The 5,000-nt window shown below is 47.1% G+C and overlaps 1 protein-coding gene and 3 non-coding genes across 9 annotated transcripts in view; 2 read left to right on the top strand and 2 right to left on the bottom strand.

The window, feature by feature from the left end:
* The window catches only part of Slc28a2 (solute carrier family 28 member 2), a 61,870-nt gene extending 60,456 nt beyond the window's left edge, over positions 1-1,414 (bottom strand). For 3 of the 6 annotated variants that reach the window (XM_087654137.1, XM_087654138.1, XM_087654139.1), the window contains exons 1-2: positions 1,346-1,414; positions 1,115-1,222 (exon numbers count right to left, since the gene is read on the bottom strand). The gene's annotated coding sequence lies outside the window, so the exon portion shown is untranslated. Of the gene's footprint in view, positions 1-1,114 lie in introns of all 6 variants that reach the window. The other 3 variants (XM_087654143.1, XM_087654140.1, XM_087654141.1) reach the window with 2 other exon arrangements.
* Trnah-gug9 (transfer RNA histidine (anticodon GUG) 9) lies at positions 936-1,007 on the bottom strand. Its single transcript has one exon. It is a non-coding gene; the product is annotated as a tRNA-His (tRNA).
* A 137-nt stretch (positions 1,415-1,551) lies between the features above and the next one.
* Trnah-gug8 (transfer RNA histidine (anticodon GUG) 8) lies at positions 1,552-1,623 on the top strand. Its single transcript has one exon. It is a non-coding gene; the product is annotated as a tRNA-His (tRNA).
* Positions 1,624-3,058: 1,435 nt separating this feature from the next.
* Trnah-gug7 (transfer RNA histidine (anticodon GUG) 7) lies at positions 3,059-3,130 on the top strand. Its single transcript has one exon. It is a non-coding gene; the product is annotated as a tRNA-His (tRNA).
* Positions 3,131-5,000: the final 1,870 nt, after the last annotated feature.

The raw sequence follows: 5,000 nt of genomic DNA, 5'->3' as shown, positions 1-5,000 counted from the left end.
ACTCACCAAATCTTGTAAAGTGCTGGGAGACCCAGGGAAATTACAGCATGCAAGGGTGGCTTTTGTCTTCTTTTGTTTGTTTGAGGGGTTGGGGGGGGGCTGCAATGAAGTCTTAATTTTCTACCCTCTTCAGTAAGTAGTTCCTGATGGATTGTGGGTGAAAGGATCCAACCACATTACAAAGACCATTTTCCCAGGAAAGTTTCCTGACTTGCTTTGCCACCCCAGTGCCCCTGGGAGGAGCTGGAGAAACTCCTCCTTCTCTGGGTACTCTCCTGGACCACTCTGGGTTCCTTCCATCAGATGCTCAAGAGCCAGGTCAAAAAATTCACTTCCATCTGGCCTGATACCAAATAACAGACCCCCCCTTTGTGGAACTTGGGGTTGTTTAAAAACACACAAAACAACGTGGTAATTTGCTCTAATCTGTCGTAGACTGGGGACTCCAAGAAATCACCAGCACCCAGGAGACTGACTATCTTAGCATACCACAGCAATCACAAGAACCAGTCCCTTCCATAGAGTAATATCCTTCATTTGTCATATGATCTGAACCAAAAATAATTTGGTTTGTTTTCCTACCTACCCGACTCTAGCCCCTAGTTTTCGCATTGTTTCTATAATTCCTACGCCATCTGTGATGAAATCTTAAATCATGTGAGGTTTTTAAAGGACCAAAATATGATTTAACCGTTGAATTAGGAAAATCGAAAAGTACCTCGCAGAAATACCAACAAAAGAAAGGTACATAACCTGACACATGGTACCTTCAGTGGTGGACAACACAGTAAGATGTTTCTGAGAATTAACCACGCATTATAATGCCTTCATCACGGGCAACAGTGATTAAGTAGGAGAATTAACATGGCATCACAACGACCTCACCATTGCTTCACTACTAAAAAGGCGCCCTTGCCGTGCCATTGTTGCCACAATGCCGTGACTCGGATTCGAACCGAGGTTGCTGCGGCCACAACGCAGAGTACTAACCACTATACGATCACGGCGAGCTACCGGAACGCCACAGTGCAGTGCGTAGCCAGTGTGGCCCTTGAGACAGGCACGATCAATTTCCTGACATCCCTGGACTGTATTTCAAGGGCCCCGAGCTGACCTTAACAATGGGCCAATCTTCTCGAGTTTCCGCTTGGCTTGGGAACGCACCTCAAAAAAGACGGTCATGAAACTGCCTGGCAAGCCCAACGTAGTGGCGCCTGGGAACCTAAAACGCAGGACGTTAGAGGCCAGCCTGCCCGAATGAGACCCCGACTCAAAAAGAAAAAAAAAGAAAGAAGAAAGAAAGAAAGAAGAGAAATGAAAGGGGAAAAAAAGAGACCCAGTCTACCGCTGTTGTCACTGCTGCGGAGCGTAGGGCTTTCCGCCTGCGCGCGGGTCTAGCCAGGGAAAACAAAGCGCCTGCGCACACTCGTAAGTCCCGCCGTTGATGATAGGCGGAAACAAATGCCATCAACCCAGTGACGTCAAAGGGGAGGGGCATCCAATACAGAAGAGATCAAGTAAGAAGTCCTGACCTTAGGTTCCCGGTAGCTCGCCGTGATCGTATAGTGGTTAGTACTCTGCGTTGTGGCCGCAGCAACCTCGGTTCGAATCCGAGTCACGGCATTGTGGCAACAATGGCACGGCAAGGGACATGTTTTGTTCCTCTATTCCATTTTAATACACAGCTAACATTCCAGAAAAATGGACCTCAAACAAGTGACAATTGTGAACAGGGTTTATACCAGCGTAGGCCAAATTAGACTGCGGGAGCTCAGAGGCTTCCAGTTTGTTATGGGGATGGTATTCGCATCCCAATACAGGGAATTGCATCAGCCAGAAAAGTGCAGCGAACATATGTGACTGTTTCCATAAAAATATGGTGTTTTTCTTAGTCTCCTATATATCTTTGACGTCACAGATTTCCATCAAAGCACTGGAGTAGACGCCGAAGTGATGGAACGAAGAGGCTCCGCAGAGGGAGCTTTTATGAGTAGAATGGGAATCTGTCAAACAGCAATTTAATGTACAAAAGGCTGAACACAGTCATGAAAAGGCACTGTCGCGATTCCTCTTCTAAGTGTTCTCCCAGGGTCATTTTTAAGACCTGCCCGCTCCCACAGCTCTAGGGCCTGACTTGGCTGACAACTAGCGTTCCTCTAGAACCTGTTGAGTTGAATGGGCGCCCGTCGTTGGGGGCAGGAAACGACACTCTAAGCCACGTGAGCAGGAAAAGAAGGAGGATGCCCTGCAGTCTGGGCTGTGAAATGGGGGAAAAATTTAGTTGGTGTTTAGCGATTTCTCCGGTGGTTCTGCGGAAGAGGGTACTGGCCACTTTGAATTCACTTGTCGGAAACCACCGGCACACTCTTGGTTTAGGAAATATCACTGCCCCTCTATGGAAGCTGTCACAGGCTAGACGCCATGTGGGCGGGAGCGCTGAGGGACAAGAAGGAAACCGGACCGAGTCTCAATAGCCACCCAGTGGGGTCAGAAGTGGGCGCAAAGCCGAGCGGGAGTATCTTGGAGGGAGGATTTAGCCATCCAAGAGAGGGAGAGGCTGCTAGAGAGAGAGGTTGTGGGGGCGGAAAGCCGAAGCTGACAGGCATTCGAGTTCTCTCCATACAGCTAACTCAGTACAGAGGGCATCCGCACTCTACGCAAAGGTCCCTATGGGTCGCTGCTAGGGATGGCGGAGGATCTGCAGCCAGGAGACGCAATGGGGAACGCCCCTGCAGGCCCGAGAACTCTACAGAGTCCACTTCAAGGGTCCAGGCACCGGAAACCGGCTTCCCCAAGACAGTCACCTCGGGTCCCCGTGTACTCAGGAGGTCTCCGGCCAACCCCTAACACCTCTCGCAAGCGACTACTTTGCCCCAGACTAAGGAACCAAAGTGAAGCCTAGTTAGCTGCGAGAGTGCAATGCGCCTGCGCATCACACGCTATGCTAGGTTGGAGTCCCGCCCAACAGATGGGTCATTTAGTGACGCAGGAAGTAGGAAGGCCTATGAGTATTGAAGAGAATATTCAGAAGAGGAATATTACAGGTCCCTGGTAGCTCGCCGTGATCGTATAGTGGTTAGTACTCTGCGTTGTGGCCGCAGCAACCTCGGTTCGAATCCGAGTCACGGCATTGTGGCAACAATGGCACGGCAAGGGGTTCCTGTGTTTTTGGGGGCATGCTAAAAATAAAATCCACTGTTTTTTCTTTCCCTTTGAAAATCGGGCTTTTCTAACGATCGCGGCATCTAAGAATTCTTTAACACTCTGAATACCGCTTCAGATCGAACAGTTTCTAATCCCTTCCTTCTGAAAAGCCGTTGTCTAAGCCATTCAACACGATCGAAACTGCGCCCCTGTGACCTTGTAGGATTTCCCGCACCTCCGCTTTTGTTTTTAAAAACCGCGTCGTTCGTTTGTAATTGCAGACTGCATGTGCCCAAGTCTAACCGAAAGGTTCCTTCTCCTTCTTCGTGTCATCCACCAATGCTTGCCATTTTCCAGTGCCACAATCTTGCCATGATAGTCATAGTGTAGCAAATACATATGTATCCACGCATGGGAAGGTACTCCTCTTCTTACATAAATACCGACACCTCCAACTCCCCCCAAAAATATGATGTGAGAATACGACATAGGTGACAGATTTGCCTAAGTGGGTAAGAGTACTCACACTGAGGGAATCTCCATCCATCTTGAGGCCTGTCTTCCTCGAATCCCCCACCACCTCCTGTCCCTCTCGCCCATCTAGTTTGAGTAAGGGACAATTTAGTGTGGTAAAAAGAAGAACGAACCAACCCATTAAGACCCGAATTGGAGACTAGAAGAGGAAATTGTCTCGGCAGTCTACTTGAAAGCCCCCCCACTGTCATCTCTTATTGACAAAAAAGATGTAACTGAAGTGAAGAAGCCACTAAAGTCAGAAGAAGAAAGAAAAAAAAAAAAAAAAAAAAAAAAAAAAAACGCAAGCAAGCAAGCGCATTGCAGGCAGGATTCACTGAGTCCTTTTTGTTGTGTGGTTTACCCTGGCTTTTGTTTTTGTAGCTTTCATTGTTTTAGGTTTTTGGTTTTGCTTTTAAGATCTTTTAAAAATATTTATTTTGTTTCACGTGCATTAGAATTTTGCTTACTTACATAGTGCATACCCAGAAAGGTCAAAAGAACTTGGCGGATACTCTAGAACTGAGTGCTAGGACTGAACCCAGACCCTTTGCAAGAGCCCCAAGATCTTCTAACTCCTAAGCCATCACTTCAGGAGCTCACTGCGAGTCTTCTGCCTCAGTCTTCCCAGTGCCCTGCACCACCATCTTGACCATGATTGTGCTCCAAACCCACACAGCTCCGCCTACATTTTTTGTTGTTGTTGTTGTTGTTTGTTTGTTTGTTTGTTTTTGTGTTTTGGTTTTGTTTTTTATTTTGTTTTGTTTTTTTGAGGCAGAGTCTCATGTAGCTGAGTCTAGCCTTGAATTCATTTGGCTACCAAAGTTGCTGTGGGATTCAAAGTTGCCTCAGCCTCCCAAGTTCTGAGATTATGGACCTAGCTCCATCAATGAGTATTTGAAGAGGGGGGTTTTTGGCTTTTTGGCTTTCTGCATTCCTCCAGGATCTTGCTTTGGTCTATAGCTAGGCTAGCCTTAAGCTCAGTCCTCCAGCTTCTAGAGTAGTTGAGATTACAGATACACGGAAGAGGGTCTGGCTTCGGGGGATTTCTTATCGTCATTTAAAAGAATAGCAAGGTTTGCTTTGTGATTGCAAGACTTAGCTTTCTGGTATGTTCTCTCAGTAGACAACCACATTATTTTCATATTAAAGAGATAGTCTGTGGTTCTACAAAAAGAAAATGGAACCCTCCTGTTTTTCCAGTCACACAAAGTCCTTTCTCCCTTCCCTACCTCTCTTTGCTCCCTTCCTCTTTGCCTTTCCTTTTTCCCCCCAGCCTTCCAAGGGAAAAAAACAGTAAGAAAAGTGAAAGTCAGTGGTAAAAGCTTGGAGCTTCAGTGAAC

Source organism: Rattus norvegicus, chromosome 3 (genome assembly GCF_021556685.1).
Source record: "Rattus norvegicus strain SHRSP/BbbUtx chromosome 3, alternate assembly SHRSP_T2T, whole genome shotgun sequence".
In the NCBI taxonomy this organism is placed as follows: Eukaryota; Metazoa; Chordata; class Mammalia; order Rodentia; family Muridae; genus Rattus; species Rattus norvegicus.
Note: the sequence above shows the minus strand (reverse complement) of the source record. Positions and strands in the feature narration are given on the sequence as shown.